At 45.9% G+C, this 26025-nt stretch overlaps 1 protein-coding gene across 4 annotated transcripts in view; it reads right to left on the bottom strand.

Moving 5' to 3' along the window:
- Positions 1-26025, bottom strand: part of ACKR2 (atypical chemokine receptor 2) — a 58509-nt gene that overhangs the window by 7560 nt on the left and 24924 nt on the right. Inside the window, exons 1-2 of one of the 4 annotated variants that reach the window (XM_077992257.1) lie at positions 10588-10841; positions 10197-10348 (exon numbers count right to left, since the gene is read on the bottom strand). The exons of 1 other annotated variant lie outside the window; for it this stretch is intronic. The gene's annotated coding sequence lies outside the window, so the exon portion shown is untranslated. Of the gene's footprint in view, positions 1-10196; positions 10349-10587; positions 10842-26025 lie in introns of those variants that run through there. 2 more of the 4 variants (XM_015131226.3, XM_077992258.1) reach the window with 2 other exon arrangements.

Below are 26025 nucleotides of genomic sequence, written 5' to 3'. Positions count from 1 at the left end.
AATCTGTCTGGTCCTGGGCTTTTTTTGGTTGGGAGGCTATTAATTACTGCCTCAATTTCAGAACTTGTTATTGCTCTCTTCAGGGATTCCACTTCTTCCTGGTTTAGTCTTAAGAGGGTGTATGTGTCCAGGAATTTATCCATTTCTTCTAGATTTTCTAGTTTATTTGTGTAGAGGTGTTTATAGTATTCTCTGATGTGTCTATAGTATTCTCTGAATGTGTCTACTTGATTCTTGTCTCTTTTCTTCTTTATCAGTCTGGCTAGTGGTCTATCTATTTTATTGATCTTTTCAAAAAACCAGCTCCTGGATTCATTGATTTTTTGAAGGGTTTTTCATCTCTCTCTCTCCTTCAGTTCTACTCTGATCTTAGTTATTTCTTGTCTTCTGCTAGCTTTTGAATTTGTTTGCTCTTGCTTCTCTAGTTCTTTTAATTGTGATGTTAGGCTGTCGATTTTAGATCTTTCCTGCTTTCTCCTGTGGGCATTTAGTGCTATAAATTTTCCTCTAAACACTGCTTTAGCTGTGTCCCAGAGATTTTAATACGTTGTGTCTTTGCTCTCATTGGTTTCAAAGAACTTATTTATTTCTGCCTTCATTTCGTTATTTACCCAGTAGTCATTCAGGAGCAGGTTCTTTAGTTTCCATGTAGCTGTGTAGTTTTGAGTGAGTTTCTTAATCCTGAACTCTAACTTGATTGCACTGTGGTCTGAGAGACTGTTTGTTATGATTTCCATTCTTTTGCATTTGCTGAGGAGTGTTTTACTTCCAATTATGTGGTCAACTTTAGAATAAGTGTGATGTTTTGGTATCAGGATGCTGAGAAGAATGTATATTCTATGGATTTGGGGTGGAGAGCTCTGTAGATGTCTATTAGGTCCACTTGGTCCAGAGGTGAGTTCAAGTCCTGAATATCCTTGCTAATTTTCTGTCTCATTAGTCTGTCTACTATTGACAGTGAGGTGTTAAAGTCTCCCATTATTATTGTGTGGGAGTCTAAGTCTCTTTGTAGTCTCTGAGAACTTGTTTTACGAATCTGGGTGCTCCTGTATTGGGTGCATATATATTTAGGATAGTTAGCTCTTCTTGTTGCATTGATCCCTTTACCATTATGTAATGCCCTTCTTTGTCTTTTTGATCTTTGCTAGTTTAAAGTCTGTTTTGTCAGAGACTAGGATTGCAACCCCTGCTTTTTTTTTTGGCTTTCCATTTGCTTGGTAAATATTCCTCCATCCCTTTATTTTGAGCCTATGTGTGTCTCTGGATGTGAGATGGGTCTCCTGAATACAGCATACCAATGGGTCTTGACTCTTTTTTTTGTTTGTTTTCTCTCTTTTTTGAGACGGAGTCTCGCTCTGTTGCCCAGGCTGGAGTGCAGTGGCCAGATCTCGGCTCACTGCAAGCTCCACCTCCCGGGTTTACTGCCGTTCTCCTGCCTCAGCCTCCCAAGTATCTGGGACTACAGGTGCCCGCCACCTCGCCGGCTAGTATTTTGTATTTTTTAGTAGAGAGGGGGTTTCACCGTGTTAGTCAGGATGGTCTCGATCTCCTGACCTTGTGATCCACCTGTCTCGGCCTCCCAAAGTGCTGGGATTACAGGCTTGAGCCACCGTGCCCGGCCGGGTCTTGACTCTTTATCCAATTTGCCAGTCTGTGTCTTTTAATTGGGGCATTTAGCCTGTTTACATTTAAGGTTAATATTGTTATGTGTGAATTTGATCCTGTCATTATGATGCTAGCTGGTTATTTTGCCCATTAGTTGATGCAGTTTCTTCATAGGTGTCGATGGTCTTTACAATTTGGTATGTTTTTGCAGTGGCTGGTACCAGTTTGTCCTTTCTATGTTTAGTGCTTCCTTCAGGAGCTCTTGTAAGGCAGGCCTGGTTGTGACAAAATCTCTCAGCATTTGCTTGTCTGTAAAGGATTTTATTGCTCCTTCACTCATGAAGCTTAGTTTGGCTGGATATGAAATTCTGGATTGAAAATTCTTCTCTTTAAGAATGTTAAATATTGGACTCCCACTCTCTTCTGGCCTGTAGGGTTTCTGCAGAGAGATCCGCTGTTACTCTGATGGGCTTCCCTTTGTGGGTAACCAACCTTTCTCTCTGGCTGCCCTTAACATTTTTTCCTTCATTTCAACCTTGGTGAATCTGAAAATTATGTGTCTTGGGGTTGCTCTTCTCGAGGAGTACCTTTGCGGTGTTCTCTGTATTTCCTGAATTTGAATGTTGGCCTGTCTTGCTAGGTTGGAGAAATTCTTCTGGATAATATCCCGAAGAATGTTTTCCAACTTGGTTCCATTCTCTCCGTCACTTTCAGGTACACCAATCAAATGTAGATGTGGTCTTTTCACATAGTCTCCATATTTCTTGAAGGCTTTGTTCATTCCTTTATATTCTTTTTTCTCTAATATTGTTTTCACCCTTTATTTCATTAAGTTGATCTTTAATCTCTGATATCCTTTCTTCTGCTTGATTGATTCAGCTATTGATCCTTGTGTATGCTTCACGAAGTTCTTGTGCTGTGTTTTTCAGCTCCATCAGGTCATTTATATTCTTCTCTAAACTGGTCATTCTAGTTAGCAATTCCTCTAACTGTTTTTCAAGGTTCTTAGCTTCCTTGCATTGGGTTAGAACATGCTCCTTTAGCTCAGAGGAGTTTGTTATTACACATCTTCTGAAGCCTACTTCTGTCAATTCGTCAAACTCATTCTCCATCCAGTTTTGTTCCTTTGCTAGTGAGGAGTTGTGATCATTTGGAGGAGAAGAGGCATTCTGGTTTTGTGAATTTTTAGCCTTTTTGCACTGGTTTTTCCTCATCTTCGTGGATTTATCTACCTTTGGTCTTTGATGTTGGTGGCCTTCAGATGGGGTTTCTGTGTGGATGTATTTTTGTTGATGCTATTCCTTTCTGTTTGTTAGTTTTCCTTCTAACAGTCAGGTCCCTTTGCTGCAGGTCCGCTGGAGTTTGCTGGAGGTCCACTCCAGACCCTGTTTGCCTGGGTATCACTAGCAGAGGCTGCAGAATGGCAAATATTGCTGCCTGTTTCTTCCTCTGGAAGCTTCATCCCAGAGGGGCACCCATCAGATGCCAGCCAGAGCTCCCCTGTGTGAGGTATCTGTCAACCCCTGCTGGGAGGTGTCTCCCAGTGAGGAGGCACAGGGGTCAGGGACCCACTTGAGGAGGCAGTCTGTCCCTTAGCAGAGCTCAAGTGCTGTGCTGGGAGATCCACTGCTCTCTTCAGAGCCAGCAGGCAGGAACATTTAAGTCTGCTGAAGCTGCACCCATAGCCACCCCTCCCCCCAGGTGCTCTGTCCCAGGGAAATGGGAGTTTTATCTATAAGCCCCTGACTGGGGCTGCTGCCTTTCTTTCAGAGATGCCCTGCCCAGAGAGGAGGAATCTAGAGAGGGAGCCTGGCTACAGTGGCTTTGCCAAGCTGCAGTGGCCTCTGCCCAGTTCAAACTTCCCAGTGGCTTTGTTTACACTGTGAGGGGAAAACTGCCTACTCGAGCCTCAGTAATGGCAGACGCCCATGGGGCTTGTTTTATCCATAAATGTCCAACGCATCCACCCTGGCTTTGGGTTTTCTTTACTCCTGTCACCTGAGGATTTCCCTTTCTTTTTGAGAGTTTTAAAATATTTTATTTGTAAATAGTTTCATATCAATATTTTCTTTTCTTTCTTTCTTTTTTTTTTTTTTTTTTTTTTTTGAGACGGAGTCTCGCTCTGTCACCCAGGCTGGAGTGCAGTGGTGCAATTTCGGCTCATTGCAAGCTCCACCTCCTGGGTTCAGGCCATTCACCTGCCTCAGCCTCCCGAGTAGCTGGAACTACAGGCACCCACCACTATGCCCAGCTAATTTTTTGTATTTTTAGTAGAGAGGGGGTTTCACCATGTTAGCCAGGATGGTCTCGATCTCCTGACCTCATGATCCGCCCGCCTTGGCCTCCCAAAGTGCTGGGATTACAGGCGTGAGCCACCGCGCCTGGCCTCATATCAATATTTTCAATGACAAATATTTAATATTTTAAATATTTTATCCAGTATTTCTGTTTGTAGCAGAAAGGTGTGATCCATCATGTTGATGGGCTCAGAACCTACTAAACTTTCTACCTCTCAGTTTCCTCATCTTTAAAATGAAAATAATAACTGTGCCTATCTGGCAATGTTCTTGTTATGCTTAAAGGTGATAATACATGCAGAGCACTTTAAGTTCTACAAAACTGACTGGAACATAGCAAGCATTCAATAAATGCGAGCTTAAATTATTGCTTTGCCCAGAACTGAGTTCATCATCTCCCCACCAGCCCCTTTCTTCTTTCCTAGGCCTATCTAACTGAATGACTCCACCAACTACTCAGTCACCTAAGACTGAAACATGGAATATCTTGCAGATTCTTTCCTCCTCACCCTCACAACCACCCTGTGAGTCTCTCCTCTTGAATCAGCCCACTTGTCTCTAAGTCTCATAAAAATATGTACATGACACTCTTTTAATGAAATTAAGACAAATGAAACAAAACATATATACTTTTGAAGGAGTACAAATAGATAACAGGAAGGCATAGGAATGAGAGGCACCTTCAAGATGGCAGGTGCCTGGGCAGAAGCCAGCAGTATGGGATTGGGGTGGACCATGGAGATGGGATGAGTCACTGTCCACGGTCAAGTGTCATCTAAGGCAGTGACATCCCAGAATTTTATTGCTTTGTTTAAAATAATTTTTTGATGAGAGCTTCACATAAACCAGTGATACAAGTATGTCATGAACTAAGAATTAGGCTCAAACCTGTAGTGCATTCCAGGAGAAAGAGAGGGGAAGACAGACTTCACGTTGAACAAAGAGCATTCACCAATGGGGAAGGGGGCTTGAGGAGGAGAGAGGAAGGAGATAAAAAGAAATTTGTGGCCCAAGCAGGCAATCGTGAAGAGCCACTAAAGAGGGGCCTGTAGACTACTCAGGGTCATGGGCCACAAACTGAGAAATGCAAATCAGCTCTACCCCATACTTCTGGATTTTATTTTTTAATATTTTACTTGCATGAGTTTGAACTTTTTAATATGTTCAATACCCCTTCGTATTTATTCTGTAAATTATTTATTCTTTTAATGGGTGGGATGCTCATTTTATGAGGTCTTATAATAGTGAGGATGTTAGCTTTTTTCATATATATTGCAAACATTTTCCTTAGCCCTTTCTGATAAAAGTTTTATCCCCTTTTTTCAGGCAGACTTTGAAATAAATGTTGACTTGGGTCCTCAGTTGACCCAAAGTATCTGTGATACCATGATCTCATGGCTGGTGGAACAATTCAGTGCTACTGAAGCAGAGCCTCTTCTGAGGGAGTCCTGGAGTCCTCCCACTCTATGAGCCTCTGCCCCACCCTTGGGCTCCTATCCAATGGCATCTGGACCAGATGCTGTGGAAACTACACATGACCTGTCCCCACCCCAGGAGCTCAGCCTGAGTGGCTTTATCTAAGGCCCAGCTGTGTTCCTGATCAACCTCAGGAACTTTACCCAGTGCCTTTTGTTTTGTTTTGTTTTGTTTTTTGCTGGTCTTCCTGTCCTCTCCTCTGCACCAGGGGCCTCCTGGCCTTCAACTCCTCCTTTTTCTGGGCAGCAGTAAGGACACTCCTAGCATATGGCTGGAGCTGGGAGCCTGTGAGCTACTGCAGAAGGAGGATGTGAGGAGTGTACTTGGGCCTTATCAGGGCTTATTACTCAGGAGGTGACATTGATTTAACACCAGCTTTTCTGAGCTGCTGACATGGACCTTGATCCTGACTTGATTTCTCAAAGCCCCCTGACTTTTGTTTCAGCAAACAACCAAGTCTGATGAATGTTTCAATCAAAGCCAGAGGTCAGAGTCAGCGGCCCCTGCTAGTCCAGGCCACCTTTGTTCTCCCTGTACATGGAACACTCTATCCCCTTCTACTCAAGGTCTTTAGCCTCCTGATCTTTCACTCTGGGAATCTTTCCAGGTCATCCTCACTTCTGGAGCAACCATCCTCCTATCACTTTCATCAGTAAAGCCAACAACAATGACAACAGCAATCGGGCCTTTACCCTCCTGATCTCGCAGTCTGGGAATCTTTCCAGGTCATCCTCCCCTCTGGAGCAACCATCCTCCTATCACTTTCATCAATAATGCCAACAACAGTGGTAACAGCAATCAGGCCTTTACCCCTGATCTTTGACTCTGGGAATCTTTCCAGGTCTCCCTCACCTCTGGATCAACCATCCCCTCCTATCACTTTCATCAATAATGCCAACAATGACAGCAGCAGTCAGCACTCCCATATGCATGTTACAGCTGGCCAGGCACCTTCATAGGCACTGCCGTAGCCTTGTAAGGCAAATCGGGAAGGAACCATCAGCCCCATTTAACCCAGGAGCAAAGCAACTTTACCAGGGTCACACAAGAAGTCACTAGCCAAGCTGCATCTGAAATCCAGGTCTTCAGACTCCAGGCACATGGTGCCTTGTCCCTGGTCCCACCTCATCCTTGAAGGCCGGGCACAGTGGCTCATGCTTGTAATTCCAGCACTTTGGGAGGCCAAGGTGGGTGGATCACCTGAGGTCAGGAGTTTGAGACCAGCCTGGTCAACATTGCGAAACCCCGTCTCTACTAAAAATACAAAATTAGCCTGGCGTGGTGGCAGGTGCCTGTAATCCCAGCTACTTGGGAGGCTGAGGCAGGAGAATCACTTGAACCCGGGAGGCAGAGGTTGCAGTGAGCTGAGATCACACCACTGCACTCCAGCCTGGGCAACAGGAGTGAAACTCCATCTCAAAGAAAAAAAAAAGAGAAAGGTGTGATTGAGTCTTTGCTGGTTGTCCAGGATCTTACCCTCACTGGGAGATATCCAGGGCTCCCCTCCCTTAGGTCTTTCAGGAAAGTCACAGTTGAGGCAACAAGAGGAAGGATATTGTGACGAGGATGCAGCCCTGTTAGTTGGGCTCCTTCTATGAGTTGAACACTCACATGTAATTTTCTCACCTTATCTTCGCCATCGTCCTGGGAAGCAAAGTGAGTGTAATCCCCACTTTCCAGATAAAGAAACAGGTGTGGACACGTGAAGCCCAATTGTCCACAGCCTCAGATTAGCAAATGGGGGGCTGGGGATTGGATGGCCCTCACAATGTGAGGTGGAAGTGATGACCCCGTCCTCCCCACACTCCCTTTCAAAATGGATCAAACTTAAATTCGAAGGTTGAGGTTCCGACAGTGGGACTTCTGGCCTCAGCAACTAGTGGCAGGAAGGTTCAAAGCCAGTGGTGTGCTGAGAGCCAGTCATGGCATCTGGGAGGCATTAAACAAACGATCATGGAATTAACCAACTCTGCGTTCAGTGAGGTTAAGTTGGTAACTTGAAACTGGGAATATTTACACCATGACAAAAGCTATAAATCAAGGCTTTCCTCTCCTCTGCCATCCTACCTCCCCTGTGCCCCCAGCCCAGAGCTGGTTGTCAAACTTTCACCAGCACTCCCCTGATCAGGCCCCACACAGCTTGACCAAACCCTGCTTGACTCACTGAACCCTCTTTTGTGTCTCCTACCATCTCCCCTCTTCCACCTTAAACATCAATTTCATGACCACCCTCCCCACAGCCAAGAAGCCTATGGACAGGGTCACGTGTAGGTCCCTCAGGTGCTGACAGCACACCCATGCTGAGTGTACTGTTCACAGTGCAACTGATTCAGCATGCAAGCTGATCAAATAAACAAGATTGAATGTGATCTCCAGAGGCCACACCAGCCTTTGAAATATGAAACCAAGGACACCATTTGAGATCACTTCTAGTGGAAAATATTTTTGCTGGCTTCTTTTGAATGTGGAAATCATATCCTCCTTTAAAATACAATCTAGGGCAAGGGCTTTAAATATGTTAACTTATTTAATCCTCACATTTACCTGATAGAAGTAAATACTATTATCAGCCCTGTTTTAGAGCTGAGGATACTAACACACAGGGAAGTTAGAGAACTGGTCCAAGATGACAGAGCAATTGAGTAGTAGAGCCAGGATTTGAAACCGGGCGTCCATGCTCTTAAATGCTAGGTTACAATACAACTCAAAGAAAATAGTAAGCACAGCCAGGTGCAGTGGCGTGCACCTCTAGTCCAAGCTACTTAGGAGGCTGAGATTGGTGGATTCCTTGAGCCCAGGAGTTTGATACCAGCATAGGCAACATAGCAAGACCCTGTCTCAAAAAAATAACAGTAATAACAACTAGGTTGTGGATCCCCTCCCCTGGGCTTTATATGTAATAATGCACTGACTTCTCACAATAACCTTATAAAATGGGCCCCATTTTACAGATGAGGAACTGAGACACAGAGAAGGGGAGTAATGTGCCCAAGGACACACAGCAAGTATACGGCAGAACTGGAAACCAAGTTCCTGCAGCTGGCTCCAGAGTTGGAGCCCCAAATCACACACTGGGAGTTCAGCCTGTGTGCGCCCCTTCCTCGGGCTTGCAGGATGAACAGCTGCCTTCTGGATGGTCTGCATGGGAAGCGTATTTGGATCATGATTTATAAAACACAATGAAGATAGTAAAAACCAGTCCTGACACTTACACAGGGCTTTGTGTTTCCAGATACCCTTTTTTTATCCCAGTCATTGCTGTGTCTTCCTGGCTCCCTCGTGAAGGGGTGAACAGGTATCGCCTCTCTGGTTTCCCAGGAACTCCAGGGCCACACTGCTAGGCAGGTACAGCTGGCCAGAGGAATTAGCTGGCCTCTGATTCCAGATCACTGCATGCTCTCTCTCCTTACTTTTTTAACATGTTATTTTTTCCTGATTACCATAATAATATACATTCATTGTAAAATGTAGCAATACAGTGGAAAAATAAGAAAGAGGCCAAAAAACAAAAACAAAAGTCCCCTGTGATGCTACCATTGCAAAAATAACCCACAGGAACATCTTAGTGTATCCTGTTTGCTTTCATGCCAGAGCCATGTCTGGTACACCAGATTACACAAAGTCTGGCTGGAAGGGAGTGGCCTTATCCATTCCTCAGCAGGGCAGGAGTCCCCTTGCAGCCTCCAGCTAGACATAGCTCCTGAGATATGTGAGGCCCGCCTGCTCCCCACGCTCCCTGGGACCCCACATCACTTAATGTTTCCTGGCCTGGTCAGGAAATAGAGATGTTTGTGACGTGTATAAAATCACAAGAGTAACCCTCCTCCCAAAGCTTATTTCAGCTAACAAAAAGTAAGCACTTTTAGAGCCCGACCCTTCAAGGAGCTGCTGCTGCAGAAGGTGAGACTTTCATGTCTTTCCCAGAATGTTTTTTGATGTATTGCTTTTTGCCTCTCTCCTTGTTGCCTGAAATGTCCCCGTGAGAACTCCTTGCGTGTGTATTTCAGCATGAAAATGAAACCCCACCATCCCCAGAAAGGGCAGGACACTCAGCATGGTAGAATAGACAGAATAGGCAGGGTAGAACAGACAGAATACAGCTTAACTCACTTCTTAATGGCTGTGCAACTCGGAGCTCATAATTTAACCTCTCTGAGCCTTAGCTTTCTCACCTATAATATGCCTCCCTTGCAGGGTTATTATGGTAAACTAAGGGCCTGGCATATACTATTGGTTCTCTTCCAGCCCCTAAAATGAATAAACTCGCTGATTAAATGACACTTGATTCAGGCTGGAATGCGTGGGAGGGGATCCAGGGACTATTTGAATCTGGAACTGTTTTGGGCAGAAGGAAGGGACCAAGAATTTGGGAAAGGAGGAGGACGGGGAGAGGGTGGACATGTGCAAAAGAAGAGACCACAGAGCTGTGAAACTTTGGCCCTGGGAGAGAGGCCCTTAAAGACCATCTCATCTGCCACATTATCTTACAGCTGTTAACACTGAGGCCCAGAGATGGAAAGGAATGCCTGAGCTCCCCCAGCCAGGTTGGAGAACCAACTCTCAGGGGTTTTCAGAATCTGCAAAGCAGATTCTCAGAGCCAGAGTCAAGGAGGGGAAAGAGGTCAGAAGACCCATCACTCTCAAGGTGCTGGAAGCAATTCTCTAACAGCTGCCCTGGAGAGAAAGCTCTGCACTGACTTAGCACCTCCCTCTTCCCAGCACCTGTGCCCACTCCCCAAGCCACTGGGTTCAGTCTCTCCCTGTGGCCCCTGGGCCGTCCCACTCCCACCCCCCACCCCGAGTGTGGCTATAACCTACCGGAGCCAGAATGACTTGCTTGGGAAGGTCCACCACAAGCCTGAAAGGAGAGAGCAGTGCCCAGGTGCCTCTTCCTCAGGGAAATGCAGACAGAGTGTAATTCCTCTCCATGTACTCATCCCCTCTCTGGACAGCAGCCTGCGTATATCCTGCTTTCAACCGGAAAAAAAAAAAAATCCCTTTGCCCTTGCCCCCGCCCTCATCTCAGCTGCATAGCCGTGAGCTATTTCTCTCATTGATAAGAGTCAAGCTCAGATGACCTCCCACCCTATAGAAGAGCATCCCCCAAAGACAGTGTTTGGAAAGCATGTATCCCCTCTCTGGAATGATTCCCTAATAGCTGGGTCAAGTCCACTAACAGCCCATCCCAGACGTCCAGGCCTTTGCTTACCCTGTGTCTACGTGAAGGGCCTTCCCAACATCACCTTCAGAGATCCTGCCTCCAGCTTCTTCATCTTGGATACCTTCTCAGCAAGATCTCACTCCCATTCTGCCCCAGTTCTAAACTCCACCCAATCTCTTTCTCTGGCCATAATTCCCACTGAGCAGGGCTGTGTCTGCTACACCCACTGTGTCACCAATAGTTTCATCTCCCAGACTTTCCTAATCATCTTCCCTCTTTCCTTCCCTTCTCCCTGACTCCCCTTCATGGCATCTCTGTATGGTTAGCCTACTGTTTAACTGTCTGTTCCCCTGCTGGGTCAGGAGCTCTCAGGGGAAGGACCATATCAGACCCACCAACGAGAGCCCAGGGACAGGCCAGAGACTGAATGAGTGAGTGAATGAATGACTGTGGATATATGATACATTGCCTGCCACATGCTTAGCAGTATGGGGGTTCGCCTTCCCAGTGCAGCACCTGCGGTCCAGGATCAGTATCTCAGCCGCCCTCACCTCCAGTCCCACTGCCCCCTTGAAACACAGCAAGTGCTTGGTGAATGCCTGTTGTCTCCACCTGAACTGAGCAATAATAGAGCAGTAATGTCAGGTGGTTAAAGGCATGGCATTGGAGTCACACACAGCTGGGCTTGGACCTGGCTCTGCATTTACTGACTGTGTGACCTAGAGATGGTGCCTTCACCTCTCTGGGCCTAGGTTTTTGCATCTTTATTGGGGATAGGGATAGTCCCTCAGACAGGCATCAGAGAATGGAATGTCCCAAGAAGATGGATATGGACTTAGACATTTGCCTTTCTCTGGGGTCCACAGGCTACCAAGAATGGACATTGAGACTGTCATGGATTTTTACTCAGGCAGAGGGAAGCAGGAGACCTTTCAAGTGGGGCCTCTGAGTTTCTCTAGGCCAAACACTAGTTTCCAATAGAGAGACCCAAGGTGCTGCCCAACAAGAGCCACAGGGTCCTGGGTTGCTCCCATAGAGCAGCTAAGTTGTAGGACCTGGGCTGCTTCTTTATTCTCCCTCACCTCTCCTCTTTTGTACATCCTTATTTTAAAATTATTTTTAGACTTGTAAAATAAAGCACGAGATTCCTGGACACCTGTCTGTCAGCTTCCCCTAATATTAACATCAGTTAAATTAAGTTTAGCCTAAGGCTAAACATATATTTTTATATACTTTTAATATATATAACATGTATTTTATACATTTAATATATAAAACTTACATATTTAAAGTTTGGCCTAAAGGTTTCTCCACACATAATGAACTGTAACCAAACTGAATGTGTAAACAGGCTATAACCTATTATTATGCCAATTACAGAGTTTCAGCCCATCACATGTGGCCAACCATTCAGACTGTGTTCAAATAAGGCAAACACCAAGCTGTAACCAATCTAGCTGTTTGTCCCTCACTTCCATTTTCTGTCCATCACTTTCCTTTTCTGTCCACAAGTCTTCTTCCACATGCAGCAGCACCCAAGTTTCTCTGAACCTAATCTAGTTTGGGAGGCTGCCCGATTTTCAAATTGTTCTTTGCTCAATTAAACTCTGTTTAGTTTGCCTAAGGTTTTACTTTTTTTTTGAGACAGGGCCTCACTCTGTTGCCCAGGCTGGAGTGCAATGCTGTGAGCTCGGCCTCAGCTCACTGCAACCTGTGCCTCCCAGGTTCAAGCGACTCTGCTACCTCAGCCTCCTGAGTAGCTGGGATTACAGGTGCCTGCCACCATGTCCGGCTAATCTTCATATTTTTAATAGAAGCAAGGTTTCACCATGTTGGCCAAGATGGTCTCGCACTCCAGAGCTCAAGTGATCCTCCTGCCTCAGCTTCCCAAGGTGCTGGAATTCTAAGCGTGAGCCACAGCGGCCAGCCTCTAAGGTTTTACTTTTAACATATCTACATAAGCACAGTACTGAATAATAATCTAAACCAGGAAATTATCATTGACACAATGCTGTTGATTAATCTACACACCTTATTCAAATTTCAACAGTTGTCCCTCTAATGTCCTTTCTCTGGCCCAGGATCTAAACCAGAATGCACTTGGTTCTTGTGTCTCCTTTGTCTCTTCATTCTGGGGCAGCTCTTCAGTCTTGCTTTGACTTTCATGACCTTGACAGTTTTGAAGAGTGCTGGCCAGTTCATTTGTAGAATGTCCCTAAATTTCAGTGTGGTGTTTCTTCAGGATTAGACTAAGGTTATGTATTTTGGGTAGGAACACCACAGAAGTGATCTTATGTCCTCAGTATACATATCAGAGGTACATAATTTCCAGATGCCTCTTTCCTGGTGATGTTAACTTTGATCACTTGAAAAACGTGGTATCTAACAAGTTTTTCCACTGTGAAATTACTCTTTACTCTTTTGTAATTAATAAATATCTTGCTACTTTGAGACTATGCAAATATTCTATTTCTCACATGCTTTTGTCCACTAATTTTTGCATCCATTTATACTTGCCAATAATAATTATTACTGTGGTATTTTCCAAATGGTGATATTCTATTTCCATCATTCTTTCTACATGTATTAATTAGAATTGTATTATAAGAAAGAGCTGGTCCTGGCACAGTGTCTCTTGCCTGTAATCCCAGCACTTTGGGAGGCCAAGGCAGGTATGGCTTGAGCCCCGGAGTTCGAGACTATCCTGGGCAACATGGTGAAACCTTGTCTCTGCAAAAACTACAAAAATTAGCCAGGTGTGGTGGCATGCACCTGTAGTTTTAGCTACTTGCGAGGCTGAGTTGAGAGGATTGCTTGAGCCTGGGGGGTGGAGGCTGCAGTGAGACAAGATTGTGCCATGCACTCCAGCGTGGGCAACAGAGTGCAAAAAAAAAATTTTTTTTTAAGAGTTGGACTTTCTTCTTATGTATTTATATTAGTATGAACTCATGGGTATTTATTTTATTCTATTACTCCCATTATTTATCTTGCTGTTCAAATTGTCTCATCCTCTTTTAAAATATTTCAACCCATCTGTTTCCTGTTAAGCTGCTTTTCCTAATGAGATGTGACCCACGGCTAAGTCACTCCCTCAGTGTCACTCCCCAGCCATAGCACGTCAGACACTCCCTGGTATGCAGGGTAGGTGGTTGGGAGACCTCTGAGCCTTTGTGGGAGCAACCAGGTTTCCCATTTCCCTGAAACTCACTGAGGCATCTTCCCAACAAGGGCCAGTCTTTCTCCTGGAATGGGCAGGTTGCAGTCAGAAGAGTCAGTCCTGACTCCACAGGCAAAGAGTTCCAGGACGGGCTGAGCCTGGCCAGGTAGCCCCAGAACCATGCCCCCCGCCCCCGCTCTCCATCAGGCATCCTCCCTCCAGCACCACCAGTCTCATGCTCTGATTGTTCCTTCTTGAGTCTGCCAGCTCTTGACAGCCTGGTTTTTGATGGGAGAGCCCTGGGTTGGCCCTGCCTCATCCTCTGTCTCACTGTTTCTTTCTCTCTTATTTCTCTGTCTTCCTTGGGCAAAATTCACCCCATTCTAGCTTCACTCATGAGGGAGTCAGTCCAGTCCTTCTCTAGGGCCTTAAAACTCTGAATTCCTAGGCTACAAACTTGCCCTCCAATTTAGAAGCCTGGTTTAGAGCCCACATTGACTCACTTTGATTCGCTGTTACGCCAGAAACTCAGATCTTCCTAACATGCTCCATTGACGGCACAACAGGAAGGAAATGGTGCTCCTCTCACCTCTTCCTCTTCCTCTTTCTGTGCTGCCCCCAGTCTGGCCCCCTCTGGCCACTCAGACTGTGTTATCTCCTCTTTTGTACATCTGCCCAGGGCACCCTTCAGCTAAGGGGTTATGTATAATCCTTTCCCCAATTGCCAGTCCCTTGCCTTGGTACAAATGCATTTGTTTGAAATCAATATATGTATTCATTTATCAAAATATCTTCACTTACATATTTATTACATGTTAGAATTACAGAGTGGTTCTCCAGACATCTGTTCTGTGGGTTAGGCCAGGCTGAAGTTATCACATCCATTTTGCAGACAGGATTGTCAAGACTCAGAAACCCTGTCACTTGCCCAGAAACACAGTTGATAGTAGCCACATGGACTTTCTGACTCCTACTCCAGTGCTCTTTTGCTCATTGTCTTTGTGAATATTCTATGTAATTCTTTGCTCCTTTTTTCTCCCCAGCCCTTCCACCTCAGATCTGGTTAGTGATTCCAGGAGAGAACTATTTCTTGCTCATCTGAACATCCCCCACTGCATAGCCCAGCTAGCATTTGACACACAGTAGACACTCAGTAAATGTTCGTTGGGTGAATGCAGGCTTTGATATAGAAAGCCTTCATAGAACTACTTGCTCTTACCTAACAGTGGTCTCAATGCTTCTTGTACAAAGACTCCACCACCTGAGGCTTCTCTGGGACTCAGTTTCCCTGTCTGTAAAGTGACTATAGGGCAAGTTTATCCAACCAACAGGCCGCATGCAGCCCAGGACAGCTTTGAATGCAGCCCAACACAAATTCTTAAACTTCCTTAAAACATTATTAGTTTGGGGTTTTTTTGGGTGTGTGTGTGTGTGATTTTTTTTTTTTTTAGCTCATCAGCTATCATGAGTGTTAGTGTATTTTATGTGTGACCCAAGACAATTCTTCTTCCAATGTGGCCCAGGGAAGCCAAAAGACTGGACACTCCTGTGTAGAGGGTTAGACTCAACGATGTCCATGCTCCCATCAGCAGTGATATGCTGTTGTTTCCTCTGGGACTTCGCCAATGAGGGCTGCAAGCACATGTCTGGAAATTCAGATGCCCAGCCAGCCCAAGGTCGGGGACAAAAATAGCAGCAGCTGGGTGCACCCTTGGGTTCTAGGCAAAGAAGATCACATACTGTAAGGCTTGGAAGTTGGTGTTTGCAGCTGACCCTGGAAGTGGGTAAGTGTCATGGACAGGCTGAGCTGCCAGTTTTCTGGAGTCAGTTTCATTTCTTGGGAACTATTTTCTTTTAAATATTTTCAGGTTCTCTGGAAACTGAGAAAGCTGACAGCTAATCAACAATTGAGAACTGGAGACCTTGCCTGACTACCCTTTCACTTTTTCACCCCATCTACCCATCCAGGAAGCCCTTCCCGAGTGCCTGTCCTGGGTTTCATTCCAGACAGGGCACTAGGGACAGGACAATAATGCTGATGCTTACATGGCACTTGGGCTGGACGGGACACTATTTCAAGTGCATTATATATATTAATTTGTCTAATCCTCCCACCAACCCCATGTTATAATGAGGAAAATCAGGCACAGAGAGATTAGGTAACTTTTCCAAATTGCAGCACTGGGATTTGGACCAGACTACCCCCACTCTCAGCCTCCACCCAGTTAGTTTACAGGATTTTCCCTTCTGAATCAGATGTTTTCCCCTCTCACCAGATACATTTTGTAGTTTCACAATGTTGTTTTTCTCTTTTCTTTTTTCCTTTTTTTTTTTTTTTTTTTTTTTTTTTTTTTTTTTTTTTTGAGATGGAGTCTCACTCTGTCGCCCAGGCTGGAGTGCAGTGGCACTACCTCAGCTCACTGCAGCCTCCGCCTCCCAGGTGTAAGTGATTCTCATGCCTCAGCCTCCAGTGTAGCTGGGATGACAGGCATGCACCACCATGCCTGGCCAATTTATTTTTATGGTTAAGAGTGGGGCCAGGGGCTCCCTAGGGGTTAAGGCAGAATTACGTTTTTTAAAATGTCAGTCGGAGGCTGAGGTGGGTGGATCATCTGAGGTCAGGAGTTCAAGACCAGCTTGGCTAAAATGGTGAAACCCCATCTCTACCAAAAATACAAAATAATTAGCCAGGGATGGTCCCGTGCACCTGTAGTTCCAGCTGTTTGGGCAGCTGAGGCACAAGAATTGCCTGAGCCCAGGAGGCGGAGGTTGCAGTGAGCCAAGATCATGCCACTGCACCAACCTAGGTGGCAGAATGAGACTCTATCTCAATCAATCAATCAATGAAGGGTTAATTGGTGTTTCCCCACCATTCACTTTTCTTCCACTCAAACAGCAAGCCTCAGGGAAGGTCTTTGAATTTTTTCTTGGTTTTTGAGTACAGGAATTTGAGGAAATTAAGGTTCTCTTTCTATTCTATACCAAACTAAAAAAGTATACCCCAGGCTGAGAAGGTAAGAGGCAGGAGGGAAGCAGGCCAGTCTAAACGTTAGAGGGACACTGTGCCCTGCCTTATGGCCAGAGTTCTGGTGTTTGTGGGACCCAGGGGCACAGGGACACGGCATATGGGGAGTCCAAGGTGAACAGGGCCACAGATAGCCCCATCCCATGCCCTAGCCTGAAGCAACCAAATGAAATCTTCAATGGGCTGCCAGGCCTGAAGGCGCTAGTGGACCATCCTGAGTGTGGACATACAGGCTGGTGTCCAGCAGGGAGGCAGGATGCTGATGTCTAAATGGAGGCCCGTGTGGACAGGTGCCACCAAGAACCAGGTGTGGCACCATGCTCCCCTGCACCAGGGCAGTAACCAGTTTCCTGGAACTGATGTAATTCTGGGCTAGGGGTGAACCTCACAGTGACTGCAATTTAGTTTCCATATCCTGTAGAATGGGGGTCTCAAAATAGAAAATAGCCGCTGTAGAAAAATACGTTCATATTTTCTCATCTACATGAGTCTGTGGCCAGAGGTGCTCACTGAATTCACCTTCAGAATCCCCTGGCAGAGCTCCTGTAGCAGGCACCATTGGTGGCCCTCATGTACCAGAGCTTCCACCTACTGGGCACACGCTGGCTGACTTCCAGCTGTGAGTACCCACACTGCTCTGTCTGTGGCCTTGCTCTGGCTAACAAAGCCTGTCGTGCTCCCGCCCACCAGTGCAGCATGCCAGAAATTCCAAGACATAATGTTCCCTGCTCCCCACCAAGAACCCTCAGTTGATGCCTGAGGTCAGTTGGTTCCTAAATACCCCGCCTCCCTTGCCCTTGGGTGGAATAACTCCAAAGTGTGTGCACCACACTGTCTCCCCAAGTTTCTCTCAGGGGATTAAGTCCAACCACCCACAGGGGAAGCTGGTTTGCTAACACACTCTTCACTGGCTGCCTTCCTTCCTCTGCCTCATCTCCCCACTCTCCTGCCCATGTCTCCAACTCCCAGATAAACTATTAGTGGGACCGTATGACATTGCCAATATTTGAGCTTTTTGACCTATAAAAATGGCAATTTTATATAGTTCAACCTAAAATTTACATTCAAATCTTTGTCTCAGAGTCCGCTCCAGGGCTACTTCCCCTCCAATGCTTATCTACCTGCTTTATCCAAAGGCTGTCCCCTCAAGTCACCCCCCAGCCACCCCTAGAAAGAGTCAATGAAAAGAAACCGCTGAACAAAATCCCAGGAGCTGAACCCGTGGGATGGACAGAGGGCCGCTGGGCCTCCTCCTGTCCCACAGCACAGCGGGTTACCAGAGAGGTGGAGATGGGACAGCAGGGAGGTAGGACAGCAGGGAGGCGGCTCTAGGAATGAGCATGTGCCCCACCCACGTCATGTATCAGAGTGGGAAGTGTGGCCACAAAATGAGGAAGTCGTGAAAGATAAGGAAATGCTGTAACTCGAAAAGTGATGGAATGTTTGGAAGCAGAAACTCTGGGTGTGGGCTTGGAATCTGGAAAAGGGAACATGGGTTCATGGCCTGTTTGGCCTGATCCCAGTCCTCTCTCCTAAAGAACTGAAGTCCCTCTAAATGGAGAGTTCTGGGCATATAAATCGGCTCAGGAACATTTTGGCTAAATCAGAATCCCAGGCATAAACACAGTACTTTACTATCTCAGTTAGTCACCCAGTGAAATTTACCTGTTTCTGTGGCTCACAGAGTATGGAGACCACCCTGCTAGACATCAGGGGAGGAGGAGAATTTCCATCTAAGCAGATATTTTTGTCTGTATCCCACAATAGGAAATGCATTTTACCTGGCAGTCTATTGTACACATACACACACATACACACACCTGAAAAAAAAAAGTTTCACAAAATAATATTACCCAACTACCAATGCACTCATATTTTCTATTCCTTTCTGTTTCATAGTTTTTAAAAGCTGAACATGGGCCGGGCATGGTGGCTCACGCCTGTAATCCCAGCACGTTAAGGCTGAGCGGGGCGGATCACTTGAGGTCAGGAGTTCGAGACCAGTTTGGCCAAAATGGTGAAATCCCATCTCTACTAAAAATACAAAAATTAGCCGGTCATGGTGGTGGGCATCTGTAGTCCCAGCTACTTGGGAGGCAGGAGAATCACTTGAGCCCGGGAGGCAGAGGTTGCAATGAGCTGTGATTGTGCCATTGCACTCCAGCCTGGGCAACAGAGAGAGAGAAACTCCATCTCAAAAAATAATATATAATAAATAAATTAATTAATTTTTAAAAGCTGGACCTGGCTCATTAACTGACTTTTTTTTTTTTTTGAGACAGAGTCTCACTCTTTCACCCAGGCTGGAAGGCAGTGGTATAGTTTCGGCTCACTGCAACCTCCACCTCCCAGGTTTGAGCGATTCTCATGCCTCAGCTTCCCAAGTAGCTGGGATTACAGGTGTACACCACCACGCCTGGCTAATTTTTGTATTTTTAGTAGAGATGAGGTCTCACCATGTTGGCCAAGCTGGTTTCGAACTCCTGACCTCAAATGATCCACCCACCCCGACCTCCAAAAGTGCTGGGATTACAGGCGTGAGCCACCATGTAATTAACTGATTTCATAACCTGCTTTTGGGTGGTGACCTTCGATTTCAAATATTGCCCTTGAGTGTATTCAGAAATGACTTGGGTGTGGATGGAATTTCTGGGCTTTTCCCAAACACTGTGCATTTGCTGTCAGCCTCTGTCCCATTCAGGGGTTCAGGAATTGCTGGACTGAGCCAGAGGAACTTCGAAAAATTCATAAGGCGAAGACGGTTCCTATCTCCTAATCCAGTGATTCAAATGAGGCACTGCTGCCACCTTAATACGTTTTGCCACATCCCTCTACCACCTATACGATGTATTATTGTATGAATATATCTTCTCTAAATCAACTCACCACTCTTTAAAACTTAAATACTCGGCCGGGCGCGGTGGCTCAAGCCTGTAATCCCAGCACTTTGGGAGGCCGAGACGGGCGGATCACGAGGTCAGGAGATCGAGACCATCCTGGCTAACACGGTGAAACCCCGTCTCTACTAAAATACAAAAAAAATTAGCCGGGCGAGGTGGCGGGCGCCTGTAGTCCCAGCTACTCGGGAGGCTGAGGCAGGAGAATGGCGTGAACCCGGGAGGCGGGGCTTGCAGTGAGCTGAGATCCGGCCATTGCACTCCAGCCTGGGCAACAGAGCTAGACTCCGTCTCAAAAAAAAAAAAAACTTAAATACTCACTCTAGTCCTGTTTTATGGAATATTATCAGTAAAATCACACATTTGATGTTATTTCCCAATAAAAAAAAATAAGGCAAAAAAATAAAAACATAACTAGAAAAGTAAAACATGCTTGTCCATTCCACCTTAACTCATCAAATCCATGGCTCTCCCTGCCCAGTTCCTTTCACAAGAAAACCGTCCCGTCTCTGCTCAGCTTGTGCTGTTTCTAATGCCTAGAAAGGCCTCAGCCTCTGTCTGCCTCTCCAGTGACCATCAGCGCCATCACTGTGGCCGAGAGCACTTAAACTCATCCAATCTTTTTTTTTTTTTTTTTTGAGACGGAGTCTCGCTCTGTCGCCCAGGCTGGAGTGCAGTGGCCGGATCTCAGCTCACTGCAAGTTCCGCCTCCCGGGTTTACGCCATTCTCCTGCCTCAGCCTCCCCAGTAGCTGGGACTACAGGCGCCCGCCACCTCGCCCGGCTAGTTTTTTTTTTGTATTTTTTAGTAGAGACGGGGTTTCACCATGTTTGCCAGGATGGTCTCGATCTCCTGACCTCGTGATCCGCCCGTCTCGGCCTCCCAAAGTGCTGGGATTACAGGCTTGAGCCACCGCGCCCTGACAAACTCATCCAATCTTCACACCAGCTCTGTGAAGTGTTGGGGTCATTTCCATTTTACAAATGAGGAACTGAGGCACAGAGAGGTCAGGGAGACTTACCCAAAATCCTAAAGCCAGGAAGTGATGGAGCCAGGTTTTGAATCCAGGCTGATGAGAGAGCCTATGTGCCTAACTACTAGGTGTTCCTGGCCCCTTCTAAAGCTGCCAGTCTCAACCCTAGTATTGCCCCTCAGAGGACAGCTTCCCAGACTACCCAGACCACAGGATTACTCTTCGTATGTTCCCAAAGCACTCACTTCTTGCCTGTTTAACTCATCTGGAGGTAAATCATAACCTATAGAGACATTGCCTCTACTAGGCTGGGGGCTTCTTGAAGGCAAGGCTGCATCTTATTCCTGTGTGTATTTCTGGGTCCAACAGCCCATCTGAGGCCTTTCGTATCTGCTGAACACTGTGATCTTGCCTTGTTGTTTAACAAACACTTAGCACTCTTTGCTAGTTGTCAGCTCACAGGCAGGTTTCCAGCAAAGCCCTGGGAATAGTCAGGGGCAAAGAGAGATGAGTCAGAGGCAACAATTAAAGGAGTCTTAATCTGAGGTCCATGGATCCCCAAAGGACCCATACCTGGTATGCAAGAGATCTGAGCTTACATGAGAACAAGATTACATCCTTATTTTCACTAACCTCTGATGGAAATTCAGTATTTCCTTTCATTGGAATGTCACCCATGACTTTGTCACCAGTAAAATCCCTGATAGTTTCATTTCACATTACCATCAGAACAGACATCTAAAAATATTTATACTCATTACTTCCTGGAAATTCAGACCCACTGCTAGATCTTATATTTAAGGCATTAATAAAGATACACATAAATAGCACACACTATACTACAATTTTTTAAAAACTTGGTAACTATTTCAATGGGATTGACATTCTTAGAAACTTCAGTAGAATTGATAATCAGATGTGTTTTATTTTATGCATTTTAAAACATGATTCTGAGAGGGGCCCCATAGGCTTCACCAGACTGCTGGGGATAGCGGGGCATGGCACAAAAAAGGTTAAGACACTAGGCCGGCCGCCTTGGCTCACGCCTGTAATCCCAGCACTTTGGGAGGCCAAGGTGGGCGGGAACTCCTGAGGTCAGGAGTTCGAGACCAGTCTGGCCAACATGATGAAATCCCATCTCTACTAAAAATACAAAAAAATTAGCTAGACGTGGTGGCATGCGCCTGTAATCCCAGCTACTCAGGAGGCTAAGGCAGGGGAATTGCTTGAACCAGAGAGGTGGAGGTTGCAGTGAGCCAAGATTGTGCCATTGCACTCCAGCCTGGGCGACAGAGCGAGACTCCGTCTCAACAAAAACAAACAAAAAAAATGTTAAGACACTCCACATAGAGTATTATAATTTAGAAATGGGTTTTGGACCCAGACGGACTGGAATTCAAACCTTAGTTTTGCCACTTACAAGTCAAGTTACCCAGGCCTCAGTTCCCTCACCTGAAACATGGGGATTACTACCTACATTATGAGATTAGCATTTAGCTCCTGAGTAAAGCTGATTTCCTAACCCAGCTGGACTTCCTGATGAGGCAAACAATGCCTGGGGATAGTGGAGCCCTCAGCTGGGATAGGGTCCACCTTTCTCTCTGCTTCCTATCCCTCCCACCAGAGAAGTCATTTGTCTCCCTCAGCCTGGCTGAACCCAGCTTTCTGTAGCAGGACAGAACGGCTGACCTCAGACTCTTCTTGGATACTCTGTTTCATTTCTGAGCCCAGGATCTGCACCCACACCCAAAATCAGCTGCGACTATCAGTGGTTCCCAAGAGAGACCAGTCATCTTGCTATTATATTTTAAGGCTTTACATGCACTTCTACATTTGTCCACTGGATGGGGCTGGTTGACGTTCTAAATACCGCAGCCCAACAGGGCAGAGTCAGAACTTCACTCAGAGAGCTGGAGCATCGGATCATCCTCTCCTGCCTCTCCCGTCTCACTCAGATTTAATTTTCTTTTCAGATAGAGCCTGATATACCAAAAAGGTCTCACTTTCTGCGCCTTTCCAGTAACCTACCACCCTAAGAATAGTAGTAACTCTCCTGACTTCTAACATCGCAAGTTAGCTTCTAAAAATGCTAACCTGTCATATAGAATATATTCTTTTGTGTTGGTTTCTTTTGTTCAACATTATGTTTGCAAAATGACATGCAGTTGTAGTTATTCATTCTCATTGCTTCAAAGACTCCATTGGGCAAATATGCAAAAAATGTATTTGTATCCTCATCTATTGCCTTGGCATTTGAGTAGTTTCCAATTTGGGGTTTGCTTTGTTGCTGCACTGTTGATGGGAGTTATCAGCCCTTCAAACCACCCAAGATTGATTCAGAGCTCCAGACTGATGATGCCACACACTCATCAGGAGGATTCGAAAAGATTTACTACTCAAGTAATGAGGCTTTCTGGGGACAGCAGGACCCACACTCAAGCAAAAGAAGGGGCACGTGTGTTGCGGGAAGTCAGGGACCCCGAACGGAGGGACCAGATGAAGCCGCGGCAGAAGAACATAAATTGTGAAGTTTCATGGACATTTATTACTTCCCCAAATTAATACTTTTATAATTTCTTACACCTGTCTTTACAGCAATCTCTGAACATAAATTGTGAAGATTTCATGGACACTTATGACTTCCCCAATCAATACCCTTGTGATTTCCTATGCCTGTCTTTACTTTAATCTCTTAATCCTGTCATCTTTGTAAGCTGAGGAGGATATATGTCGCCTCAGGACCCTGTGATGATTGCGTTGACTGCACAAATTGTTTGTAGAGCATGTGTGTTTGAACAATATGAAATCTGGGCACCTTGAAAAAAGAACAGGATAGCAGCAATGTTCAGGGAACAAGGGAGATAAGACTTTGGACTCTGACTGGCTTGTCACCCTGTATCCTCAAAAATGGTCTTGAGCCCCACAGAGTCATGACAATGGTCAACAGAACGACACAGGGCCCTTTCCATCTGGGTTGTTTCTCTGGATTTCTTTTAATAGGCCCTGTATACCGCTGGAATAGAGGTGCTGTATGGAGTCTAGGGTGGTCTGGGCTGCAAAGGAACACAGAACCTAAGTGAGGACTTGATAATAAGAAAGCAACAGACAAGTAAGAAACCTCTTGAGGTTGGAATGCCAGCTAGATAATCATGTTGATATGGCCTGAATCCCAGGATCTGGTGGATCATGGAATTGCAGCTCTAGGGTTCATCTTGATCCTTGGAAGAGACTCAGGGCACTTAAAGCCTTATTACAAAATTTTATTTAGTTTTGCTGGTGCTATAGTTTTGCTTCTATCTCATCACAACTTTGGAGGTGGTAGAGAGGTGTGGTTTATAATTTATATATATGTTTGGAAAATTGCCCCATAAAACGTGAACATTAGTCTCAGTTTAGATGTGAGACTTTTTCTGGGGAGGAATGCATTCCTGGAGCAGTTCTTCTGACTGTAGTAATACCTGCCTTTCTTGGGGGTTGCCTCAGGCTACCCAGAAAATAAGCATAACACAACTCAGACCTGGCAGATGGCTTCTAATGCACCAATTATCTCTTCTAGGGTGCTTCTATCATGCTCCTTCACCCAACTGTGCACCGCAGTAAGATGCCCAAGCTCATGTGGGCAGAGGGAGGAAGGAGGGACCTGGGAACCATGAGTCACCTATTTCAGTGGAGGTTGAATACGCAGAATCAGGAAGCACAGAAATACGTATCCATATCATAATGAAATTGCAGGACACCAAAGGCAAAGAGAAGATCTTTAATGCAGCCAAGGAAAAAGCACAGATTACAGAGAGCAGATGCTGAGACTGAGAGTAGACTTTGTAGTGGCCACAGTGGGAGCGGGAAGCCATGTGATACAGTGAGTGTGACTTGGAACTCTTCACTGTCAGCTTAGAATCAGGCATTGAAATTGCTGGTTATCCAAGAATCTGCTCATGGTAAAGGCATTTCCAGATGGGAAACAGAATTTATCACAACAGGAAACTCAGGAGAGTGAGACTCAAGGAACTCACTGAAGAACGTACTTCCAGCAGAAGGAGAGTGGTCCTGGAGAAAGGGTGTGAGTCTGAGACAGGCAGATGAACAGAGCAATCAGTAAAGTGTGAGCAATGGAAAGCAACGTGGACTAAGCTCTGTTAACTGGGTGACCCTGGTTATCTGGGTTGCGGGGAGAAAAATTAGAGACCTTACCAACCCCACACAGCAAATAAGCTCTGAGTGTTTTAAAACCTAGAAGATGCCATTGGAAAGCATCTTCATGAGCCCTGGAGATGAAAGGGCTTCTTTAACAAGGTCCTAAACGCCCTAACAGTGAAGGAAAACATTAAGAAATTCAGGCCAAGTATGGTGGCTCACGCCTGTAATCCCAGCACTTTGGGAGACCAAGTTGGGTGGATCACTTGAGCCTAGGAGTTGAAGACCAACAAGGCAAAACCCCATCTCTACCGAAAAAGTACAAAAATTAGCCAGGGGTGGTGGTGCGTGCCTGCAGTTCAGCTACTCGGGAAGCTGCGGTGGGAGGATCACTTCAACCGGGGAGGCAGAGGCTGCAGTGAGCCGAGATTGGGCCACTGGCACTCCAGCCTGGGTAACAGAGTGAGACCCTGTCTCAAAAAATAATAAAAATAAAAATTTGCCCAGGCGCAGTGACTCATGCCTGTAATCCCAGCACTTTGGGAGGCCGAGGCAGGCGGATCACGAGGTCAAGAGATCGAGACCATCCTGGCCAACATGGTGAAACCCAGTCTCTACTACAAATACAAAAAATTAGCTGGGCGTGGTGGTGCGCACCTGTAGTCCCAGCTACTTGGGAGGTGGAGGCAGAAGAATCACTTGAACCCGAGAGGCAGAGGTTGCAGTGAGCTGAGATCACGCCATTGTACTCCAGCTTGGTGACAGGGCAAGACTCCATCTCAAAATAAGTAAATAAATAAATTAATTAAAAAATTAAAATTAAAAAAAATGAGCCAGACATGGTGGCTCGAGTCTGTAGTCCTACATATTTGTGGGGCTGAGGTGGGTGGATCCCTTGAGCCCAGGATGTCAAGGCTGCAGTAAGGCATGATCGTGTGACTGCACTGTAGCCTGAGCAACAGAGTGAGACCCTGTCTTCCCTACCAAAAAAAAGAAAACACACATTTATCCATTAGGTTTTCATCTTATATGGACACCCAAAACAATTGCATAGTAACATCAAAGATCATTGATCACAGATCACCATAGCTGGTATAATAATGATAATGTGGCTGGGCGCAGTGGCTCACGCCTGTAATCCCAGCACTTTGGGAGGCTGAGGCAGGTGGATCACCTGAAGTTGGGAGTTCGAGACCAGCCTGACCAACATGGCAAAGCCCCATCTCTAGTAAAAATACAAAATTAGCCAGGTGTAGAGGCGCATGCTTGTAATCCCAGCTACTCAGGAGGCTGAGGCAGG

Source organism: Macaca mulatta, chromosome 2 (assembly GCF_049350105.2).
Source record: "Macaca mulatta isolate MMU2019108-1 chromosome 2, T2T-MMU8v2.0, whole genome shotgun sequence".
In the NCBI taxonomy this organism is placed as follows: Eukaryota; Metazoa; Chordata; class Mammalia; order Primates; family Cercopithecidae; genus Macaca; species Macaca mulatta.
This window is presented reverse-complemented; position numbering and strand designations above follow the sequence as displayed.